Raw genomic sequence first — 25,748 nt, 5'->3', positions numbered from 1 at the left:
TTTTCCCATGTCAGTTAAGTAAAATACCTTGAAAATAAATGTCTTTGATGACTGAGGCTTTTATTGTGTCTCAAGGCCATCAGTCTGAATACTGGTGATTATTATACACTATCTATGTTGTGGCCATGATGACATTTGGCTTAAATGAATGTGTTATTTTTTTTAAGTTCAGTTTTTAAATAAATGATTCTTACATCAGTGGTTCTTAACCTTTCTGGGGTCATGCACCCTTCTGAGAATGCGACAAAAGTTATGGATCTTTTCTTGAGAACAATACACACACACACACACACACACACACACACACACACACACTTTGCCCACAACTTCAAGAGTTTCTTAATTCATCCATGGATCCCTACAGCTACAGTGAAACCCGGTTAAGGAATTTGCCTCATGTGAAACTGTTTTCTTGTCAAAGGCTTGATATACATTTCTATTTTAAACAGATGTTTGAATGAATTTGGTCCTGGGTGAGGTGTGATTGGCTGCCTACTTTCCCAGAGTTTGTACCATGTCTTTTGAGAATGGTCTGTGGAGAGGGTAGTTAATTTGTATAACCATCTCAACTCTGCCCTTCACTAGCTACAGGACCTTGTGAAATCCTATAACTAGCAAGATGTGTAGAAATCAGCTCAGATTCTCAGCCAAGGGACCTGAAATCTTGTCTCTATATGCTCTGCTAACTTGGTAAACTTTTAAGAAATACAACTCAGATGTAAGATGAGGCACACTTGACATGATAATATTTTGTTGTTTGGTAGAGTCTGCCTCATTTCTACTACTTCATTTTATCCCAACAAAAACCTGATGAGAAAGTCAATGAGTTGTAATTGTTCAACACATGAGGACAAATAAGGAAAAGAACACAGGCTTACTCAGTTACAAACAGGAAATATACAAAAAGTCTCATTCTGATTCTAGCTCCCAAGTCTCTGTAGACCTCTGTTCTTCATGATTTAATTCAAGCTACACATGAGTTGAAGACATCCAGGCAAAATAGGTTGGATCCATTCATATCAAATTAGGTCTACACAACAATTTGATAGTGTTAGAAAGAAAGTTTTGGACACACATGAATAATGACTAATAACATTTTGACTGATATGGTAGGATACTGGTAAACATGGTTGTTGATAATTTCATCTTGGGGTCTGGGTGCATTGGCTTATGCCTGTAATTCCAGCAACTCTGGAGGTGAAGGCAGGAGGATTGCCTGAGGCCAGGAGTTTGAGACCAGCCTGGACAACATAGTAAGACCTCATCTCTACAAAAAAGTGTAAAAAAATAGCTGGGCATGGTGGCACGTACCTGTAGTCCTAGATACCCCAGAGTCTGAGGCAGGAGGATTGCTTGAGCCCAGGAGTTTGAGGTTACAGCAAGCTATGGTCAGGCCACTGCACTCCAGCCTGGAATACAGAGCCAGACCCTGTCTCAAATAATAATATTTTTATTATTAATAAGAAATACAATAATAATAATTTATCTCATATAAAAAAGGACAGTTTTGTAAAGTGTAGGGTTTTTATGTTTGTTTGTTTGTTTTTTGAGACAGGGGTCTTACTCTGTCACCTCAGCTGGAGTGCAGTGGCGCAATCACTGCTTACTGCAGCCTTGACTTTGGGCCTCAAGCAATCCTCTTGCCTCAGCTTTCTGAGTAGCTGGGACAACAGGTACACGCCACCATGCCCTGCTAATTTTTTCTATTTCTTGTAGAGACAGGAGTCTCATTACATCACCTAGGCTGGTCTCAAAATCCTGGGTTGACTCGGTCCTCCTGCCTTGGCCTCCCAAAGTGCTGACATTACAGGTGTGACCCACTGGAAAATGTAGGGTTGAAGATATTTTTGCATGGACTTTTTTTTTTTTCCTGAGCTACCTTTAACTATACACAGGAATTAGAAACATAAACTTGGCTAATTTTATCTGAGCTCTCCAGCATTTTTTTTTGCATCCTTCAAAAAAACCAGTCTCACTCCAGGCTGAGTATTGTGTCTCTCTCTCCTTCTCTCTCACATCCTGTGTCATACTTGTAAGCTTGGAACTGGAGGGACCTCGGAGATTGGTTCAACCCTTCCATGTGCAGTTAGGGAACTGAGACCCAGAATGGTTAAATAATTTGCCAGAGGTCACACAGCGAGCAGTAGCAGCAGCTCCAAGATGAGATCACATATCTCCTGCCTATGGGTCCTTATTTGTTTTCCTATCTTTCAAAATGGAAATTGTAATACCTTGACAGTCAAAAATTCAAAATACAGCAGAGAAAGACTCATAAGAGCTATAAAGTCATAATAATTAAGTTTTCAGTAGTTTTTCAAGTACTACAATTATATACCTGCTTACCCAGCCCACTCCCCATATATGAAGTTCTACCTTATCATAGAACGCTTCCCTAAATTGTTTTCTAGGGACTGTCTAAAACATGGAGAAATAAGCTTGTCATTTCTTCAGCTGAAAGGATAACACTTTTGCTACATAAAACTTTTAATTTCTGTCGAATTGAAAAGTGGCATTCTAGATCTCCATAAGGCAATTTTATGTCAATTAATGCATCAGAAGGTATTTAATGAGAGCCAGTGTTGTACTTAGCACTATGTTAGGTAAACCCGAAGAGAAAGGGGAAAAATGCATATTTGTTCAGAAAGGAATTGGAAAGTGAAGAGGGAGTCGAATGCTTGGACACTGGGATTGCAGTATGAGTCAACAGAGTGTATGAGATGAACAGTGGGTGACCAGCCTGACTGAACCATGGCTCAGTGATGCCAGTAGTTGAAAATAAGGTTGAATAGGTAGGTAGGTAGATAAGCAGACAGCTTGATAGCGAGAGCTCAGGGCACTTGAATTTGAACCCCAGCTGTGTAATTTTGAGCAAATTACTCAACTTCTCTGTGCCTCAGTTTTCTTGGCACACAAATGGGGATAATAATATTTCCCTTCCCATATTGTTGAGGAGATTTAATTAGATTTACAAGGTCTAAGCACGAGTAAAGTTTAGGGCATTGCCTTCTATGTCTTCCATCTACCTTAGTAAGCGTTTTTATGCCCTTTGGTTTGATTGGGAAGTGAAATTGAACGTGCTCCAACAATATTAACTATTATATTTTGGGTGAAGCCAGAAAATAAAGACTTGAAAGTAGTCTGCGGAGTTTGGACTTGAATAAGCAACAGAGAGCGGTTCCTAGGCAGAGTTGGATTTAGAAAATCTGGGCTTAGGAAGGATCTATTCAAACCCCAGAGTTCTTGGGTATGCTGCCTCTGCTCTTTGCTAGTTGCTCAAACATCTCACCCCTGGGGAAGGAAACCACTTGGCTGCCTGAACTGGCATGTGGAGTGGCGACAAACAGCCTGGAAGATATTTGTCTGAAAAGAACAAAACAAAATTGCGTTTCAGAGGATTAAAGTTCATCAAATTGTTATGGTTCTTTCTCTTTGTGGCGAGTCTTTAAGGGTCCAATTCCAAGGTTAATAAGTAAAAAAGCTGGAGAACTAGGTTGGTAGATTGAATATTAACGAGTACCTCTTGGATAGTTACTGGAAAGTTACCAATAACATATATAGAAATCTCTCCTCGGGTTCTCAATAGGCCTTTGCCCTCTTTAGAAACATCTTTGACTCCGGTAACATCTAAGCACCCGACAAGACTGCACCAATGCATCCTTCTGACATACCAAGGGGACAGATAAGCAAAGCGAGCCAGAGAAGCTACCTCCAATTGTCAAGGTGGAGAGACACAGGTCAAGTTTTGGGATCTGGCCATCAGTCATTAGTCCTCAGACCCTCTTAGTCTAGTTTCTCCAATTCAGATCATCTGGTCTTTGCATAATTACAATATCTTCCCTGTGGAATTTGCTAATGATTCTTGGACTGTTACTCTAAAGGGAAAAGATCTAGCAAGTTACTTGCTGTTTTCATTAAACTTAGCCAACCTCTCAAATAGGTAAACTATTTTTAAACCTTCAAGCAGCTGCAGATTATTATGGATGAATTCAAAAGTTTTTATCTCAATCGGCTGTGATTTTCAGATTCAAAACTTTCCTCGTGCTTAATTTTTTTGCATCCTCGGCCTCTGCTGTCATCTTTTAGGAATTTGGAATTAGTAGGAACGGTGACTCCACCAATACATGATGGTGACAAAGGTCAACTACAGGTTCGGGGAAAATAAAAATTCCTAAACATTCTGTTACTCCAAATGGATAATTATTGATAAAGCAGAGCAAAGCATTTGCCAAACCTGGTGCTAGATATTTATTTATCAGGAATATGCCACATGTTGGGTAATATACACATTATGATTAAGAGAAGCTACATAAAATATACCAGACAATGTACAAATAACACAAAGTAAACATTAGAAAAAGAAGTAATCTGTGCTTTACCTGTCATGTGGCCACACCATCTAAAAATGCATTCTCATATTTTCAGAAATAAACGTTAAGGATTATTCTTGAGACCACTCCTACTGATTCTGAGCATAATTATGTAAATGACAAATACTGTGAATAATTAGCAATAACATCTTTGTATTAAAAAAAAAAAGTTTTACTGCTGTTGTAGAATGAGTTAAACAAAACCTAGTTATCCTTCCTGCCCTTCCAGACTGGCCTGGTGGGCCAGATGCCCGGAGCCCCCCAGATTTTATGATGTGTCAGCCGAGTTTCTCAACTAGGGGTTTGGGCTTCTCTCTGCGTCTCTTTCTCTCTATTTGTCTCTCGCTCTTTCTTCCCTGCCCCCTCCCCATTTTTAAAAGGCTTTAAAGAACATCTCTGGGAAACAAAAATAGCTCCAGTTGTGAGAGGCCTACACACCGGGAATGCAACTGAGAGATGCAAGTCAGCAAGTGCGAGCCGCGAACATGAGTGTCTGGCCCTGGGTGGATGCTCCTCGCTGTCTTGGTGCCGATTCTCTGCCTGGGCCCGGTGGGTAGAAGGGAAAATGGTTTTTCAGGGTTGGGAGGTGGGTTGGGTAGGTTTGGGATTCCTAGCGGAAGGAATGGAAACCCCAGCATTCGGGCTGAGGGGGCTCTTCCTTCCCCTCCCCCCACGTTTTTCAAAATTATTTTGCCCAGGCGGGGATTGGCGACGGTCAAAAGGGAGCAGTTGGCACTGAATGTCACCCTGAAGGTAAAATGAAAGACAAAAGATGAACGCATGCTTGCTTTCCGTTTGCAGCGGCTGCGGCGGCGGCAGGAGCAGCAGGATTTAAAGGGGAAAAAAATCACACGCATATGCACACATATATACACACCCAGAGGCGTCAATTATGCAAACGCAATAATGCAATCAAATCATGACAGTGCCGGGAATTTTTTTTTAGAAAAATATAGATATTTATTTTTAAAAAGAGAGAGAAACGCATGCAAACAGAATCGTGCACATACCACGTAACCACCCGAGGAGAACCTGGCAGCCTCTCTCTTCTTCTGCCAAGTTATCATTGAGAAAACAGACAGGCATCATGACGTCCTGGGTCACAGGGAGTGCGGACCGACGCTACCAAGAGAAAAGGGAGGCGCCTTGGCGCTCCGGCTAGCCGCGGGCGCCCCTCTGCCCCTCGCAGCCCGGCTCGGTGAGTGCACAGCCGCTCGGGACGCGGACCCCGGGTGCCAGGCCGGCCCCGCGCCCGCGGGGGCAGAGCGGGGGGCCGTGCCCTTGCCACCGGCGGGCCGGCCAGCACCCCCTCGCCTGCCGAGGTCGCGGGAGCCCAGTTAAAGGAGGCGTGTGTAAGATGTGCAATGTTCCTGCATGGGGGTTTTGTAGACTTTCATAGCCAAAGAAACCGGCTTCGGCTTCTTTAAAATCCCCGACGACTCACCTGATTAACCTGCTGCAGTTCTGACCCTGCCAAGGTAACTGGTCCAAATCCTTATCATCAACATCTGGAGACAGACATTTGCATCTGGGGCATTCTTTATTTGCAGTCCTGGTTGAAATCTAGATTGCTACCCCCTTCCCCCTTCACTTGCTTAGAGTCTCTTGGAAAAAAAAAAAAAAACAAAAGCAACCCCTCCCTCAATAACACAACCATAAGTACTGCCCACCTCTTGTAGACTTGCCTTACCATGACTGCAAAACTGTCAGCGTGTGTGCTGGAGACACAGATAAATTCTAATTGCAATTAGATTTGTTCTTTAAACACCTCTCCCATCCCCCTTCCTGGATAGAGACTTCGGTGCTTGGTAAAGTGGCAAAGAGTGAGGGCAGAGTTAGGGCGCTGGGACGGGAGGGGTTAGGGTGAGGGGATACGGAGCAGGGGTCGTTGGGGAGAGGGTGGTGCCAGGAGTTGAGGACTGCTGTCATGGGCTGGAAAATCCTTCTGGTGATTGCTGCTGCTGTAGTCCTAGGTGTCTCCCTCCTGTCCTCTACGCTTCTTTCCCTCCCTTCTCTCTCCCCAACCCTTTCACCTTCCCGAGGGAGTCGCTGAAGTTGCACGGAGGTCACCCGATCATCATTTAACTATTTTAAACCATCTACCTCCTTCTACCCCTCAAGTCTGTTACAGCCTCTGCAGGATAGACCCCTGCACCCCTTGTTTGGTGATGGGAGAGTCTCAGAGACAGAAAGACACAGAGGGCAAAGCTCCCCTCCTCCCTTTCTCTTCCCTTCCGGCAACCTTTTCCAAGCTGCACCCCCTCCCCCTTTCAGAATCTTAATGAGCAATTCTGGAAGAGTCCGGAAGGGCCTGGAGAAACCCCCGCATGCCTCAGTGCTGTGGAATGATTATGTATGTGTTTATTTATTGTGCTTGCCTCGGTTATGTTGTGAATTGCCACATGGGTCTGCTTATGTTAGGGAAGCACGTTTGCTATGTTTGTGTTGTAGTACCAGAACCAGTGGCCGTGCAATAAGACACAGACACACACAGAAATCAAATGATTTCACTAACATAAACCAGAGGGCAATGTTGAAAATAGCACTCCCTCTCTCTCTGTCTCAAAAAAAAAAAAAAAAAAAAAAAAAGACAGGAAAAAAAGAAATTCTCAGCATGTGGGTTAAGAGAAGGTGTTAGGTCCATATGACCTCCTACTACTTTCAAAACACTCCTGCTTAATACTTTAAGTCAAGATCAAGAGACCTGCGGATGTTGTGAAGTATGTTTCAGAGCAGCTGAATGACTTGGTCTAGTTTTGAAGAGAAACTCTCATTTGTTTCTCACACTGCCCAAAGGCCAAATAGGGGAGTGTGTTTGGAAAATGCCCAAATTCAGAAGCATCAGGAGAGAGAAAAAGAGCCGGAAATGTCTTAGAGAAAAAGACAGAAAAATGGGATTGAGGAGTGGTTTCAGGGTTCTCTCTCTCTCTCTCTCTCTTTTTTTTTTTTTCCTGTCCAGCAGATTTGATGTTATCAAAATGAGTTAACCAACCTGAGAAACAGTTCTGTCATTGTGGGAAAGAGAGGGAAATTTGAACATTTCTCAAATCCGAGCTGAGGAATGCTTGACAGGAAGAAGAGACATGAAAACACTGATGGAGATGAAGTGACATTGATGGGGTTTCATCTCCTTCAAATAGAAAAAGAATCAAGTGTATAAGGAAGCAGGCCTGGATGATCTTTTAAGCGTACATTTGTCTGTTACGCATGGCTTTGTTATTCTTACTAAAGCAACTCTCATAACTCTTTAAACTTGCATTAAGTAGAATTAAACGTGTGTATATCGAGAATGGTATCATACAGCACATAAAACTGTCCATTGACTGGGGTGATGAATGTAGATAGAAGATCATTCCTTTTCTTTAATAAATCAAAATAGCATCGAAGTCCTCGTGCATGGTATATACTGAAACCTGCTGGTCTTCTTTACTGGGAATTGCCTGGGGAGCCAGGGGAGTTTGTGACGGGTGTTGCTTTAACAAAATAGAGCAGATCAATCGATTAGGTTTCCGTGTGTGCTGCTCAATTTATTCTGTACAATTTTTCCAGAAATTAAAAGGTTACCAAGAGAGTGCCATGTCCCCGTCTCTGACTGAGCACCACTTATTACCGCACCAGTATTTCAATATTAAGTGATCTTCAAGATATTTCATCTTTCATTTTGAGTTCTGAATGTGAATCAGCATGAGAATGGCAGTGCAGCAAGATAAGGTATAACTAACCTGGCAGACAGCTGAAGGGCTCGTAGGAAAGTGTTGTGGAGAGGAATATCTAGGGCTGTTCTCAGTAACCTTGTTTACAGGGACATTTCAGTTGCAGCTAGAATTTTAGCAAGAGCCTGCCAGAGGTAATGGGCTTATGTTTGAAATGGATCCTAAGTGTCTCTTTTTTCATCTGCACAGATATGCTATGCACCTTAGCTGAACACTCAAGACAAAACTTTTCTGATGCCCTATGACATTTTCCAATGCAGACAAATCCTTGGATGAGTGTGTCATAGGAAAGGGGTTATTATGAAATTCTTTTGTTTACAGATGTGTCAATACAAGTAGCTTTAGTCTTTTTTTTAAAAAAAAAAAAGTCTTGTGTGCTTGACTCTGTTAGATACAAAACAAATCATCCAAAGAGGTTAAAGTACGCCTTATAGATTGACCTATGAAATTGATTTCAGTTAGACATTGAAGGTGTCATTATCCTAGTAAAGGGGATTTGTGATATAATATAGAAATTCTGTATTTGTTTCAAAATTGTTGGAAAAATCTGGGAATAGAAAGATTTTGAGGGAAATGCCAGAAGCCACATTAATGAAGAAAAACGCTGTTGAGATACTTTTGAATAATAGATAGGATATGTAATGGTCAACCACAAGATAAAATTTTTACACGGTATTTTTATGGCTTTAAATTGGCTGCATTGTAAACTAAGCTTACTACTCTATTAAGTCATTATACTTTTCAATTATTTAACATTTCTGGCCAAGCTATCTTCTGTGGTCTTTTTCTGTATGCATCAGAAATGATGCGTACAATAGTAGTTGTTTGTTGTTAGCGCGAGGACTTTGTGATGGAGCAAGCTTTAATTTAAACTTTTCGAGACAATATTATGAAGAATGCACAGAGGAAAAGAATATTATGGATATAATTTGAGCCCTATGAAATGGGGATAGCTACAGCATTGAAATGTACCTAATACAATTTGAGTTTTTCTCACTGAGAAACCTTGACAGTATCAGCCTTCTAGGTACTGTGCTTTTGGAAATACTATATATCCATTTAAATGCAGATCTTCACTTTTCTCCAGGGAGCGGTTGGTGAATCTTTCAATTGAACCATGAGTATGACAAAACCAACTGAAAAATTTTCCATGAACAATAGAGTCTGTCGTTTTGAAGTAATGATTATCAAGTTTCATAATATTGTGATTTTTTAAAATTCATTTAAAATATCTTTATAAAGTCAAAATAATGTACCAGGGCTTCTTGTGCAAAGGAAGAGGTTTTCTCTTGTCACTTTGTTGTCAGTTTGTTAAAGCTGTGAAATCGTCTGGATTTGCAATTCAGTTTTTAGGTTGGCACTGCCATCCCAGTAGAGTAAGTGGGCTTTAGGAATCAGAGCAAATAATTACGAGTAAGTTCTATGCGTCCTCACCCTCTCATGCTAGTGGATGAGAGTGTGGTGCTATAGGAGAGTTTAAAGATCTTTCTTGGCTGGGCATGGTGGCTCACGGCTGTAATCCCAGCACTTTGGGAGGCTGATACAGGTGGATCACGAGGTCAGGAGATCGAGACCACCCTGTCCAATATGGTGAAACCCCGTCTCTACTAAAAATAAAATATTAGCTGGGTATGGTGGTGCACACCTGTAATCCCAGCTACTCAGGAAGCTGAGGCAGGAGAATGGCTTGAACACGGGAGGTAGAGACAGTAGTCAGTCGAGATCACGCCACTGCATTGCAGCCTGGGGACAGATGGAGGCTTTGACTGAAAAAAAAAAAAAAAAAAAAAAAGAAGAAGAAAAAGAAAGAAAGAAAAAATCCTTCTCCGGAACAATCTTTAGATAATTTTGAACCTAATTTATAATACGATTTTTGTATTGCAATTAGCGGTGGTGCCAAAAGGGAGAGCCAGAGCCCAGTGGGCCTTCTTTTAAGAGATGATTGCAGAAAGTAATACAGCCTTTTGAAATAGAAGGTCAATACACACAGCCTTATGGTTCAGAGAACCAGAAAAATTCTTGCAAACCTTGAAGCAAAAATTCTTGGTAGTATGTTCCTGATAAAAATTTTTGTGAAATTATTGCAACTCTTTATGTCTATCACATAGAGAAGGAAATTTTCTTTTTCTTGGAGATTAGATACCATTCATTTACTCATCCTTGATTCACAACCCATTGTGAAAGGCCACTCTCTCCTTACCTTGCCCCCTGCACTCTACTGGGGATAAATCTCATCTCCCATTCCTCTTTGACATGTATACCATATACAGATGTTTACTGGTGTATTTATAATATTATGCTTGATGATACCTATAGTTGTGAAGAATAATCATTTATAGTTTTAAATCAGGCCTTTATTTATATTTCTGTTATGAAGGATACTTTGTTTATTTAAACAAGATAATGATCATAGTTATCACACACACACAAAAGGTTGAATGTGTTTGGAACACCTGTGGTAAGATACTGGGGAGTCAAAGATATTTTATTTACTTATGTGGCTGTTTCTGATGGTGCATCTGCTAAAATAAATAACCTGGACACTTAAAAGGATGTTAACGAATGAATTTGCTCATTTTACTTTTCCTATACAAACAATTTTTTTTTAACTTGGAAAATATGCATACCTGACAGCGTTTGTTTACTGGTTTGAAGATTTAAATTCAGGTTGCCAACATTATGTGACGTATAGCAAACCTTTTGCATTCCTATTCTGATAGATACTAATGGAATAGAATATAAACAATGTTTCCAGATATCTATGTTACAGAGTGGTTCATTTCAATTTGATCTAATTCTAAGATATATTAGATTAATAAGTCTGATTTTATGACCAGTGTAATTTATATTCACAAATACCTATTTTTATTAGCACAGTTACAGGTTGTAAGCAAATTTCCATATATGTTAAATACTAACAACAAGAATAACTAACATTTCTGCAGTGAGTTACAGTTTATAACCATACATTATCTACAAGCTGTTCTTTAGAAGAATATTTATTGCACTTTCTTCCTTAAGAAGGCAATCAGTTTTTACATTGTAAACATTATTTGAAAATAGGTCCTTTTGTCAGAGTTCCCTCCCTTCCTTCCTCTTTCTTTCCTATTTCTTGTTTTTTTTTTTTTTTTTTTTTAAATCCATTCTTCCATTTTTCTTCTTTCCTCCCTTAATGGTGAGGAAAACGTAATGACTTTTTTTTGGTGGAGTATGTATAATTGCTTATCATACATTTCTATGAAAGAAGTAGACGTAGCAAGCAATCCCACATGATTTTTGGAATATATCTTCTGCTCACCAGTGTTCTTGAGGAAAATGTAAGGTTGCAGAAATCATTTCATGCCCTGTATGTTTTCAAACATAAATCAGGAAAATTGTTAGCGAGTTATAGCTTTTCTTAGAGACTGTAGCTATAGTACTATAGTAAACACGGGCTATATATTTTTCCAAGTTATTATGTGTGGAGAGAAATCTGAAGTTGGCTATTTAGATGAACAGTTTAATTCAGTTATTAGAAATTCATTTTCTATTTAGTATGAACATTTATTTTCCTAAGGTTGCAGAATTGGGATATAATGCCGGATAATGGTTTGGCCCAATCACCTTCAAAGTTAGAACTGTGCTCCTTGTAGCTAATGTGCATACTAGCGGATGTCAGTCCTCAGCTAAAGGTCACTCAAAATGGTGCTAAGCTGGGTTTGTAGTATGAGCTGGTTACCCACTTCATCAGAGGGCAGTAGTGAACCTTTGTTTCTTCATTTCTAAAATGAAGGGGTTTGACTCGATGGTCTCCAACTTACTCCACCCCTGAGATTCTGAATTTAGTGAATGATTGATAATGAATCAATCAATTCATCATACGCCTATTTATTTCCATTCTATAAACTAACTAACTACTTAAGTATGGCCTTATGCCCTGACTAGAAATATTAGTATGAACAGTAGTAAATGAGTTCAGTATCTGTGTTTTGGAATGAAAACCTCATGAAATTTAGAGTCTGATTTGCATTACAATTTTTTCATTGTAAATCAATTATTAGATATTTAAAACAACTTTTTTTGGGTCCTGCAGAAAACAATCTTAAATGCTGATTACTTTCCTAGGCTAGACCATAAAAGCCCATTGTTACTTATTGGAGTGAAATAGTATATTATCAGTGATGAACAAAATGTAAAGAACAGTTCTATTATGATACAAGTAATAAACAGAATACAAAGGCAGTAAAACAGAATGATAGTTTATCATTTATCTAGATTTGCAATGGTTGATGTTTAAAAGAACGCACATATAACAGGAAGTTTAAAAGAGACAGAAACAATTGCAGAGTATCTGTAAGAGATTCTTAGAAACTTTCGGGACTTTTTGCGGCTGGTTGCAAAGTATATGACTTTTCTTTCCCTGATATACTGAAATATTAGCAATACTTCTAAGTTTATCACTTGTGATAAGATGTGGCTTTTGGCACCTAAATTCATTGAACAGGGGGAGTGAGAAAAAATGGAGACAGAAAAAAAGCTGTTCTCTGAAATAGTTGGCCAAGTTGTGAGAGAAGAAAAAATGGAAGCAGTTGGATGTAGAAGAGGGTGAGCTGTGTATAGCGGGGGGTAGGGGTGAGGGGTGGGGATAAGAGTGGGGAATAGCTTTGTCTGTATTTAACTGAGCTGTGAAGCCAAAAGGAAAAAGAGACAAACTAGTGTGTGCACATATCCCCTGAAGGGAAAGGACAGTGTGTTATGAGAAAAGGCTTTGGAATTAGAACTCTCATTTCAAAATCTCCACTGGATCACTTATTGCCTGTATGATTTTGAGAAATTATTTAATTCTTTGAACCTTCATAATTATAAAAATTTGAATAATAAAAGCATCTGCTTCTCAAGATGGATATGAGAGTTGAATCAGACTCTTGGGTATAAAAGTGCTTATAAACGGTAAAGTTCCTTGGTTTCAGGTGGTGAAGAAGAGTCATTGGGTGCACCATTTCTCTGTGCTAAAAAGATCTGACCATTCTGAGGTGAATTTGCTCAGCTCCAGAGTGGTCTTTGGTTGGTACATTTCTTGTCCACTGTAGAACAAGCATTGTGGTTGGTACTTCAGAGAGGTACTTCAGAGAGCAAGCAGGAAGTAGTTGCTGGGCAACTGCTAGTTTCTCCCTGAAGTAGTTGCAGGGCAGCTGGGCAGCTGGGCATGGAAGATGGTAGCAAGCCTGATAATTCTAACGTATGCAGTGCCACTGCTTCAGCATATTTACTTTCCCTTACAGATGGCCACAGCTTGTCTAAACAAACAAGTGACTGACTTTGGAAACAAAAACAATGTATTCAGTAATTGTGTTCTTTATCTCAAATATCGCCTGTCATCTGCACTTTTGCCATGATGTTGCTATTAATCTAAATTTCTTGGATTTTTGTTAAGGCTGAAGGAATCATTGTTTGGTAGCAAATACTTAGAAAGAGTATTATAAATTCTATTTTAAAAGGTGCCCAGGGTATAAGATTAGAACAAATGCACACAGTAAGTGCTGGGTCCAGTGGCTTATACCTGTAATCCCAGCTACTTGGGACGGTGAGGCTTGATAAATGTTTGAGGCCTGGAATTGGGATCTGCCTGGGCGACATAACAAGGCCCCATCTCTAAAAAATGCCAACCAACCAAACAAAGAGAAGTAATGAATGTAATACAATAGTTGAAAACCAAGTTCTAGACACTATACACATGTCTTTTAAGAATATTTTTGGCCAGACACGGTGGCTCACACCTGTAATCCCAGCACTTTGGGAGGCCGAGGTGGGCAAATCACCTGAGGTCGGGAGTTGGAGACCAGATTGACCAACGTGGAGAAACCCTCTCTCTACAAAAAAAATACAAAATTAGCCGGGCGTGGTGGCACATGCCTGTAATCCCAGCTACTCGGGAGGCTGAGGCAGGAGTATCGCTTGAACCCGGGAGGCAGAGGTTCCGGTGAGCCGAGATTGTGCCATTGCACTCCAGCCTGGGCAACAAGAGCGAAACTCTGTCTGGAAAAAAAAAAAAAAAAAAAGAAAATTTTTGTCTGTAATTCACTGATAAATGTCTAATCAATTCTTTCATCAGAAATGGACTACATTTTAATGCATAAATGAAGCAGTAGATCAATAATTATTTAAGAAATTCGAGCTATTTGTATAGATTATATATGTATAAAAAGCAAACTCTACCCAAGATTGCTGGATGCTGTGCTTTGATTTACAAGATAATGATCAACAGAATTCTACACTTTGTGAACTGTTAAACCTAGAAACTGGGGCCAGGCGCGGCGGCTCACGCCTGGAATCCCAGCCCTTTGGGAGGCCGAGGCGGGTGGATCACGAGGTCAGGAGATCGAGACCATCCTGGCTAACACGGTGAAACCCCGTCTCTATAAAAATACAAAAATTAGCCGGGCGCGGTGGGGGGCGCCTGTAGTCCCAGCTACTCGGGAGGCTGAGGCAGGAGAATGGCGTGAACCCGGGAGGCGGAGCTTGCGGTGAGAGGAGATCGCGCCACTGCACTCCAGCCTGGGCAACAGCGTGAGACTCCCTCTCAAAACAAAAAACGAAAAACCAAAAAACAAAAACCAACCAACCAAACAACCAACCAAGCAAAAAAAAAAAAAAAAAAAAAACAAAAACTAGAAACTGGAGTGGACCCAGAAATCAAGAGATATCTTCGGGTCAGGCTTGAATTAGAAAGTAAATATTTAATCACTCTTACCAAAATTCATCAGGGCTTCAATGTACAGGATATGTGCTAAACAAAGGAAGAAAACGATCTTCAGGGAGTTTGATGATGAGTCCGTGTTAAGAACTTTGACATGCATGTAATTATTTAGAAGTAATGACATAGACAGCAAGAGCACTGGAAGGCCACATATAACCTCCAAACCATCATTTATTGAAGGGTTCCAGCTTTCTGTGAGGGTGATTTTGGATAGTAAAATTGACCCAACTTGAGGGTTTTTTTTTTTTTTCAATTTAGGAAAATTTATTAAACAGGTAATGTCTTTAACATCATGCTAGGTCTGTTTGAGAATATAAAGTAATTTTAAGATATAGTGCCTCTCTTTAAGGGACTTATGCTACCTGCAGGGAAGTGCATTATATGTATACATGACACTGTGAAGATAACAAGTATAATATCAAATAATGCAAAATATGAATGCTGTGTGATCACTTCATATATATATGTTATATATATACACACATACACATATATATGTATATACACATACACATATATATGTATATACACATATATATATGTGTATATATACACACACACACACACGCACACACATACCTTAAAGAGTACTTGACAGATTGACAGAATCAGAGAAATTGGATTGATGTTTAGGCTGCAATTTACCAGCTGTGTGACCCTCATCTCTTCAAGCCAAAGTTTTCCCATTTATAAACTGGGTGTAGCTTCATCTGTCTCACAGTACTATTGGAAGGATCAAACGAAACAGAGCATTTAAACAGAGACTGCACAAATTATGGGAGGGAAGGAGGAAATACGTAACACTTGTGGAACTGCACTTGAGGGTAGAGACCATGTCTTAACTGACTTTGTGCCCCCAGTGTCTGGCACCGTGACTGGCTCTGAGAGGAGGCTCAGTAAATGTTTGTAAATGCATGCATGCCAGGCGCTGTGGTAAGCCCTTGACACGTTAAGTTATTGTTTAAAACTTCACAAAAAAAATTGCGTATGGTAGATATAGTGCCTCCATTTCACAGATGAGAAAACAGAAGTTCAGAGATTTTTAAGCAACCTCCAACCTCATGTAGGTAGAAAGTGGTAGAGATAGGAAGTTAGATCTACTTGGCACCAGAGCCCAGAGTCTATTCATTACATGATGTGGACTCTCAGATATAAGAGAATTATCATTATTCCTGAACAATAGTGTGGCCAGAATGAAAAACAAAGACCTTGGATAATTCACCAGTTGCCCAGGCAGCTCCTGGGCTGGCTTTCAGATAAGTAGGGGAACATTCTCCTGAGCTGCCTGACACATTTAACGTGGCCTTTTGTTAAACTGTCAGTTCTGATTTCTGCCCTTTGAAGTAAAAAGCACAATAGTGAAAAATACCATATAATATACCATAACCTGGACTTGTCATAGAGACAGAAGAGAAAGCAAGGGCAGTGAGGAACTCACAGTTAATGAAGTGGTTAACCAATGACTTGAATTAAGTTTGTTACTGCCACTAGCAGCCGCCCCTACCTTCTGTCTCTGTCTCTCTCTTTCTGGCTCTTACTCTGTCTTAACTTTCACTACTAGAGTTGGTAAGGTCTAGAATTTTCACTCTCTTCCATGTTAAGGGTGATAATAAAGAAGGTGATTCCACTGCTGAACAGTGGAATATTTCATGTTCTTCATTGCTTGTCTGTTCCTAACATCCCTATAGCTCATTACAATAGTTGGTTCTGTTGGAGTGAAGTTTTGCAGCCATCCCCAGTTTCTAATGAACAATACTAAAATGGCCCCTGGCAACACGGTAATGTTAAAACTCCAGCCTCTGCATTGGGAGACAGAATGCAGAAGTTGATACCAGACTACCCGATCTTACATTATTTTGTCCTCAGTTTATTTCTGAGGAACAACAGAAGAACCTTACATACAAAGGTTTCCATAAGAAGCAGAGGGAAATACATTTTTAAAAATCCTGATTCATTTTAAAGCTTCTGTTAAAATATAGTACACTGTAGGTCAGGACAGCAGAGACAGGAACTACGTAGAAGTCCCGAGAATACCTTACACTGTTATCAGAATCCAACCAGTAACAGTGTGTGGTTTCCCAGGGACTGCGCTAACATACCTGAGATGGAACCTGGTGGGGAGACACCTTCCACATTCCTTTCTGACCTGTGGTGAGTCTGCTGGGGTGAATCGTGTGAAGTTGTCAAAGGTTGCTCTGCTCTCCAGCACTTGGCACCAGCTCCGCTGAAATGTGATGCCATTGGTTTTCAGTAAAGGTTCCTTTCTGCAGGGCTGCAAACACAGATCAGCTGCTACTGTGTATACACAACCGGGGAGCAAATCAACCAGCACATTTAGAGCAGCCTTTTTAACCCTGAGACTTTCCAAGATCTCCTCTTCACACAGGAAGTTTCCTTCTCTGTTGTCAGATTTAGCACTGTGCTCTTGTCATCAGATCCGAGCTAGGCTCCCTGCTGCACAGTAGAGAGGCTTCCTTAAGACATTTGTCCTTGAAACTGCACCAAACTCTTGGAAGAACCCAGAACGTGTAAGTATGTATGATTTAGGCAGCAATAGTACAGGGCAAAGCTGCAATCAACCATTATACAATATCCGATTAGCAGTGCAGGAGGGATTTTTCCGACGTTATGTTACATTCATTTTCAATTCGTTCTGAGGAAACAAATCAATTCTAGCTTCTGATACAGTGACTTTGCAGTAGATGGGGTTGTAATATGTTAGCTTTAACTATTTGCTGTTCTCATTTAGCATTTAGATGTGACTTGTGGGACAATTACTGTGGGCATTAAACTATAAAACTTCTACATTTTTATTAGGATTTGTAATTGTTGGTCATGTCCATCTTGAGAAACAAGTTAGCTTTGGGGAATGTTTTTAAGGAATTAACCACATAAATTCATGGACAATAGAATGAATTTGTACTGTTCTTGCTCTCAAAACATATTAGTTTGCAGTTTTAATTTACTCGTAAAGAGCATTCCACTGAGGTTTTGTCTTAATTGAATCCTACCCAGTGCTGTCTGTTTGGTGTTTTACTGTCTTGTATATAACTGTTTAAGTTACTTTGCTAGGATTGCAGTCTGGTTAAACCTGCATTTCGCCACTACTTAGATTCTAAGAACATTCAGGTCAGATAAATGCTCACAGAATTTTGGAAAGTGGTGGATTTGTTTTCAAGGGTGGTCGTATTACCCTTGAAAGCTTTTTAGATGCACAACGTGAATGGCTGTCAGATGGAGACCACAGACAGAACACTCTGAGGCTCTAAGTCAAATCTCGGCTTGTCCACTTTTGTAACTCCAATTAACTCCAACCAATAAAAGCCCGTGCCCCCTTTCTATCAATTTTTAATATGCAACAATACTTATGTTTGTAAGATTAATTTCTCTCGGATTAGTCTGATTGATAGCTGGATTGTGGTTTCTTAAGAGCTTGCTCCCTGAAACCCACAGCAGAGCTGCATTCCATTTAACTAGTGAATGTAAAAACGGGTAACCATGGATTCAGCCACCACTAACTGCCAGTGCAATGACTTGTTGTAAACAATACAAATGAGCCAGGAGAGCAGAGGCAACCAGACATGAAATGATTTTAATAGAAATTACGGTAAAAGGTCATGTGATTTGGTATCAGCTTCTGTTCAGTTTTAAAGGGAAAGTCTTTCTTTTCTGCCCCTTCTTCCCCCCTTACCTATTTCCAACCAACCCAAGTAGGTATCTCCACAAACTTGGCAGGTCCCACTCTGTGCTTCCATGGAGAAGGGCGGCCAATGTGATTCTGGGCAAAGTGTGGTGACTTGTGGATTTTCACTGGTAAGTACCTTTATTTTAGAAACAAAAAGGAAGTCTGTATTTCAGGGCTTCCTTTATGGAAGGTCAAGCTAATTGTGTACTAGAAGTTCTCAAGTCTTGACATAAGAGGAATAGGTCATTTCGTTCCTTAGCTTTAAATGGTACAACTGTCTTTTCTGTCTCTCCCCAAGTCTCTAGATCAATTCGTAAACTCGGTCTTTCTGAAAACTGTTATTTGCTTTAGAAACAACTTCTACAATATGGTAATAAGCACATGCAGATACTGTGAGAAGTGCTGTGTCCTAACCTCAGGGTTTTCGTCCACCCAGATATTTTCTGAGTTCTACAAGGACCAGATATTACAATAATATTTGCATTTCTCTGGTAAAGGTGGTTTCAGTATGTGAAAATGATTGTATTCATAAATTTGCCTTCAACCAAAAATAAGGAGCACATTGTATCTGTGTTAAGTGCTAACCTCATGGTTTGTTTGGTGTGCTGTTATCTGCTATGCTTATTTTTAAAAAATAAGTGAAGAAGGTCTAGTAGCCAAAGTTGGGGGGAAAGGGGATACTTAGAAGCACAGCTGTGTCTTTATCCAGATTTGGAGGGTAGATCTAGTCAGTACACAGCATGCAGGAATGAAGGTGCTCAGAGTCACAGTCTCAAGCAACCACAGGCACTTTAAGCAAAAGACTCTGTCTAGGTGTGCTGAGCTTCAAGGTGAAACCTGAACTGGTTTCTTGAGCCATACCTCCTTCCACATAAGATGGTATAAATAATTGCATCATCCTGGAACAAAAGATAATGTCTCTTTTAACTCCTTTTAACATATAGATTCTTCTGAATAGATGCATCATTGTACATACACAGGTGTCGTACTGAACGATAGAATTTCAGGTGTGTATTTTTCTATTAATACCTCTACTGTAATAGAACCAATCAGCACATGAAAAAGCGTGAGGGTTATAATTTAGAAACTCAATAAAATGTAAAAGCATCAGCCCCCTCTACATACACTCCAGATTTTATCTGGCAAACTCTTTGTTTAGAACTGTAAGTGCTAAGTGTTAACATAGTGCTTATATTTAAGCTTTTTTTAAATCAATCTTTTTAAGATGTTGGAGAGCCTTATTGCATACTTAGACTGAAGAATGTTTCAAAATATCATGGTTAATACTGTGATCTCATGATGTGTTTTCTATTCTAATACCAGCTATGTTTATCAAAAAGATATAAAAGAATAAATCTAGTAATTAATGTTGGCAGGGGGAAAGGAGCAATTTGAAGCAAGTGTGGGAACACCAAGTATAAATGGAGTTTGGGGTAAAATATAATAAAAATATGCTTTTTTACTTTTCCTTACCTTGATTCTCCAAGCTGAAAGATAGGAATAGAAGTGTTAGGTGCAGGGTGATTATGAAGCAAAATATTCAGAGTCAGACATGGGTTGGTGTTTTGCTCTGGACCTAACTATGTTTAAGATTTTTAGGCTAAAAGACTTCCCCTACCTGACCTTCCACATTCTCATCTGTAGAGTGAGGGTAATAATGTACACCAATGTTGGTTGAAAGAGTTACATGAGATAACATATGGAAAGTACTCAGCAGCCTGTGTGGCAGAGTAAGTGTCCAGTAAACTGTTGCTGGTTTCATTATTATCTTGACCCTCCAACAACATGGGTTTGAACTGCGCAAGTCCACTTGTGGGTAGATTTTTTTACAGCCCAACACCGATCAAAACTACCGTGTTTGTGGGATGTGAAACCCATGTCCAGAGGGCTGACTTTTCGTATACACGGGTTCAGCAGGGCTGATTGCAGGACTTGAGTATTTTTAGGCTCTGGTATATGCAGGGGGCCTGGAACCAATCCCGAAGGATACTGAGGGATGACTGTATTTTTGATTGAGGAAAAATATCGTCAAGTAGAATACTGCTCTGTGTGCTTTACAGAGAAGGATGCTGTTCACATCATTGTTTGGTCCTGTCATAGTGACAACTGTACACCATAGTAACTTTCATCCCTTGGGAGATGGTGATGCATTTTGTATCCTAGTATAGTGTTTTACTTTTAAAAAGTATTTTTTTTTTCTTTGAGATAGGGTCTTTCTCTGTTGCTCAGGCTGGAGTGCAGTGGCACAATCATAGTTTATTGCAACCTTGAACTCCTGGGCTCAATTTTTTTAAACATTTTGTAGAGATGGCATCTTGCTTTGTTGCCTAGGCTGTTCTCGAGTTCCTAGGCTCAGGCTATCCTCCCACCTTGGCCTCCCGAAGTGCTAGGATTACAGGCATGAGCCACTGCACTTACCCTATATAACATTGTTATTAAAAACCAAAAGTAATATTTATATTCATTATTTTTTAAATTTTCATGCAAAGTACTTAGAAAAGCTAGTTGAGTTTTTTGTGTGTGTGTGTGTGTGTGTGTGTGTGTGTGTGTTTGGAGTTTCTGATACTATGTGTATTGAGGCTAAATGCAGATTTTATGTATGATTCTATTGGTAGGGTTAAGGCAGAGGTACACTTAAAGACATTCATGGCCGGGCACAGTGGCTCACTCCTGTAATCCCAGCACTCTGGGAGGCCGAAGTAGGTGGATCACGTGAGGTCAGGAGTTCGAGACTAGCCCGGTCAACATGGTGAAACCCTGTCTCTACTAAAAATACAAAAAATTAGCCAGGTATGGTGGTGGGCACCTGTAACCTCAGCTATTCGGGAGGCTGAGGCAGGAGAATTGCTTGAACCTGGGAGGCGGAGGTTGCAGTGAGCCAAGATTGCACCATTGCACTCCAGCCCGGGTGACAGTGTGATACTCTGTCTAAAAAAAAAAAAAAAAAAAGCATTCATAATTACTCTAATCCTAAAAGCTTAAAAGTAGAGGTTCACAAAGGTAATCATATATACTAAAGAGCAGTAATAATGATCAGACTAGTAAGTATGGAGTGTATATGCTACCAAAGGTATGTTTCTTGGGAGTATTGTCTACATGTTCACTGTGTCTTTTGACCTTGAAATCTAAGGATCTCATTCTTTCATTCTTCTCTCCTGTTGTTCCTCCCTTCTTTTCTTCCCTCCCCTTTTATTCTCTCCCTCTTTTCTTTACTTCTCTTTCTCTCTTCCTCCTTCCTTCCTTGTTTTCTCCCTCCTTTTCTTTCTTCCTTCTTTCCTTCCTCCTTTCCAGCTCTTATATAATGTCCCAGCTACATAACATTTCATTTTTATTTGTGAATCAGAGGGTTCAGGGAATGAAAAATGAGGGAGACCCACAGTCTTTTGATGCCATCCCTTGTTTTATAAATGGAAACTTTAAGAGGAGTAAGAAAAATCCGTTTTTCTTTCTCCTGCTATTGAACAGGAGAGGCACATCTGAAGTGACCTGCAGACCCCAGGGAAGCCTTGCTCAGTAACTATTTGTTGATTCATTGATTAAACGGCATGGAGAGAAGGGGCATCAAGCACGGAGATCCCCTTAGTAGTGAAAGCTTTGAAACCCCAAGCTGCAATGTGCAGTAGGATGGCTTCTCTGTGACCTTCCAACAACTAATCTCCTTTAAGAACTGAATCAAAGCAGTTAAGAGATTCTGTCAGATAGATTTTGCCTACAGTTGGGTTTTTGGCAGTTGCATGTAGAAGGCAATACATTCTTCATGAGGAATTTTTTTTTTTTTTTTTTTTTGGTCCAGAAAGGAATGAAGACAAGGTGCCAGCAGAGATCTCTAGAGAGAGACTCTTATTTAGCCATGGTACTATTCAGGCAGGGACAGCTGCAAGGTGGATGACTTTCTCACACTTCCCAGCCAACCTTCTCTTTAACCACCCTTGTCTGATGCTCCAGTCAACAAGCACATCAGTGCAGTGGGCTTCTCTCTAAAATCTTCTTTCCCAAGGGCAGAGAACATGCCCTTGGGAGATATCATATGACTGGATATCATATGAATTACAATGGGTATTTGTTATGTTTTTCAAGAGAAATCATAGCATGTAGCAGGTTAGAGCTGAAACTCCTTTTTTTAATAGATAAATAAGTTGCCCACACAACACGTGAGCTGCAAAACCAGGGCTGTGACTTGCGATTTCAGATTCTCAATCTAGTACTTTGTTGAGAGCTTCTGCTTTCTAATAAATAGATAGCAAAAGAGACAGCTTGTGTCATAGGAGAAAAAAAAATCCACACACACACCCAGTTTAGAAAATAGTAAAACTATCTTAAGGGGACTGCTCAAAAGAGTCATTATAGGTCTGGTTCAAATCCTGAAGCTATAATTTCAAAATTCTGCAATCCTTGGGAAAGATGCTTAGCCCTTCTGAGTAGTGGTTTCCTTTGTTGTAAAGCTGGGGTTAAAATAACTATAATGTCTATATTTTAGGCCTATTTTGAGGATTAAATAAGATTATATATTTAAAATGCCTATTCCAGTGATTAACACAAAATAAATACCAGTAATATTATCGTACTCTTCTTTCCCTCTTCAGGTCAGTGGTATATGGTAGAATTATGAGAAAAGTCTTACAAGTATGCCTCTGGAATGGTGTAGCTCAGTGGTTTTCAACATTTTCTTCACACATACAGAAAACATATGTGAAGAATCACCACATCCTTGGCATAGAGTGATCAATACATAATAATACGATGGTGGTGATGACAGAGATGCTGATGCTGATGGGTGACAGGCACATACCACAGATGAGCACTGGACCCAGTCATTCCAGAGCTTTAGCTTGGATTGCACTGCTTTCTTTTCTACACTAGAGAGGAAATCAGAAAGCTACTGAGCATGAATAATGACATTATAAGTGCAACTGCACCCATTTAAATTAAAAAGAAAGCAATCAGCAGACTCCAGTACTTTATTACTGGTCACAAATTACTGGCAACATACCAGTTGATTTAGAAGATGCCATCTTTCCTGGAGGAAGATGATTTTGGAACATGCTTTACATCATAGCTCTAGAACTAGACCCCAGGGGTTTGAATTCTGGCTCATCTATCTGCGATGACCTAGGGAAGCAACTGAACTACTCTTCATCTCTCTTTCCTCATCTTGAATTGAAATAATAGTGGTATCCACTTCATCAGATTGTTGTGAGGATGAAATGAGTGAACACATGTAGATTACCAAGAAGACGTCTGGCATACAGTAAGCATTCAGTGAGTATTAGTCATTAGTGGAGGTTTCTGTCTCCAAGCTATTTGATGGGGCAGCATCCTATGTTGAACTTCTCCCTACAAATTGCCAATATCGAAGTTAGTCATGGTGCCATTAATACATAAAACTGATTTTTAGCTTTAACATAATAATATCTGCTCCTTACTGTTCACTTACCATTTAACCAAGCCTTAGGCTATCTGTTTTACCGGTATCTTAATTGATATAATTCTCTCATCACTCTCATCAGATAGATATTGTTACCGCTATCTTATACATGAGAAAACTGAGCCCCCCAAAAGTGATGAAACTTGCCCAAGTTCACACAGACTAATAAGTGAGAGAGCTAAGTCTGAAATTCATCAACTTCCTACCTATATACATATTGCTTCATTAAGTTAGAGAAAATGTGCAGGGCTTGTGGGAAAGGTGTTTTTGTTTATTTGTTTGGTTTTTGTTTTTTTGCCATGAAAGAGAGACCCAATACATAACTGCATTTATTCTAGGGTATTCAAAAGTCTCATAGCAGAAACATGGACGGCAATCACAATAAAAAGCAATTTAATTTTGCTATTGAATAATCTCAGAAATATCACAGAACTCAACTTTAATTCTGTTTATGGAAAAGAAGAAATGACAGTGATGGACAAGAATAATGGGAAAATGAGGAGAAGAAGGAGGAGGAGGAAGAAGAGAAAGTGGAGAGAAGGAAAGAAAGAGAAAGGCAGAAGTAGGTGTCTCTCATTTAACAGCTCACCAGTTCTGGAAGTAGACTGTCTGGTATCATCATCTCCATTTCAGACATTATTTTGTCCAAGGTAACACAACTAGAAATAGTGGAATTGAGATTTACATTATGGTATTTTACCTTCGAATCAAGTGAACTCTTCTACTCTACTTTGCTACCTTTTGAGACAGAGATTCATGTAAAAATATAGACACTGAAAGAGGTATGGAGAGAAAGAAGTATAGGTACATTTATGTGAGGACAGACAATGTGAGAAGCATTATTTTGCTTTTTTCAGATTTTAACATTGGTTGGGAGTGGTGGCTTATGCCTGTCATCCCAGCACTTTGGGAGGCCAAAGTGGGGCGCATCACCTGAAGTCAGGGGTTCAAGACCAGCCTGGTCAATGTGGTGAAACCTTGTCTCTACTGAAAATACAAAAATTAGCCAGACCTGGTGGCACATGCCTGTAATCCCAGCTACTCAGGAGGCTGAGGCAAGAGAATCGCTTGAACCTGGGAAACGTAGGTTGCAGTGACCCAAGATCATGCCACTGCACTCCGGCCTGGGCGATAGAGTGAGATTCGTCTCAAACAAACAAACAAAATAATAATAATAATTAACTTTGGAGATTTTCTAAAGTCCTGTTGTACTTTTGCAAATATAGACATAAATTAGAGTAATCTATATTAGAATACTAGGTGTTTAATACTATTTGATGATTTTTATTTTAAAATAACTTTTACTTCTCTTAATTGATTTTTTAAAAAATTGTGAGCTAAATAGGTCACATTCTTCCCAATTTTATAGATGATGAAACTGAGTTATATAGTTTCCCTAAGATCACAGCAACTTACAGCGAAAATGAAAGTCATTCTCTGCATTTTACCCCCATTCCCCGGACCCTTACCCCAGAAAGATTTTTCTCTCTACTTTGGTGATCTCTTCTAGTTAGAATAAACTTACAGCAACTTAGGGACATGTAGATGGAGGAGAGTCATATCTTTGTATATAATGAGGGTCTTCCTGGGAAATTCAAATAGGTGACCATTTTTTTTTTGCAGGTTTTGCTATTGCCTTTGAGTCTGGGACACCATCATCTGGTCTTTAAAGAATGATGTGAGGGTTGGGATTTACAACATTATTTTTTTCTTAGAATCCAGGCTTGAGCCTGGAGGGAATCCTGTGCCTTCTTGTGCTTAGCTTCCTGGAGTCCACCAGACACTATGGTGTCTTCCCTAGAGAGTTGTCTGCTGCTTCTGT

General features: G+C 39.8%; 1 protein-coding gene and 1 long non-coding RNA gene across 35 annotated transcripts in view; one reads left to right on the top strand and one right to left on the bottom strand.

Moving 5' to 3' along the window:
* ESRRG (estrogen related receptor gamma) overlaps positions 1-25,748 on the top strand; it is a 649,428-nt gene that overhangs the window by 43,155 nt on the left and 580,525 nt on the right. For 6 of the 33 annotated variants that reach the window (XM_074036555.1, XM_045368613.3, XM_074036544.1 and 3 more), the window contains exon 1: positions 5,528-5,565. The exons of 9 other annotated variants lie outside the window; for them this stretch is intronic. The gene's annotated coding sequence lies outside the window, so the exon portion shown is untranslated. Of the gene's footprint in view, positions 1-4,778; positions 4,917-5,527; positions 5,846-17,220; positions 17,345-18,474; positions 18,630-25,748 lie in introns of those variants that run through there. 18 more of the 33 variants (XM_074036545.1, XM_065541784.2, XM_074036531.1 and 15 more) reach the window with 5 other exon arrangements.
* LOC141410001 (uncharacterized) lies at positions 12,305-17,139 on the bottom strand. 2 transcript variants are annotated; one of them, XR_012433196.1, is made up of 4 exons: positions 16,916-17,139; positions 15,396-15,539; positions 14,811-14,846; positions 12,305-14,095 (listed from the first exon to the last, which is right to left on the bottom strand). It is a non-coding gene; the product is annotated as an uncharacterized lncRNA (long non-coding RNA). The 2 variants fall into 2 exon arrangements; XR_012433197.1 differs by lacking the exon at positions 14,811-14,846.

Source organism: Macaca fascicularis, chromosome 1 (genome assembly GCF_037993035.2).
Source record: "Macaca fascicularis isolate 582-1 chromosome 1, T2T-MFA8v1.1".
NCBI classification, from domain to species: domain Eukaryota; kingdom Metazoa; phylum Chordata; class Mammalia; order Primates; family Cercopithecidae; genus Macaca; species Macaca fascicularis.
The sequence above is the reverse complement of the archived record's forward strand: the minus strand, read 5'-3'. Positions and strand labels throughout refer to the sequence as shown.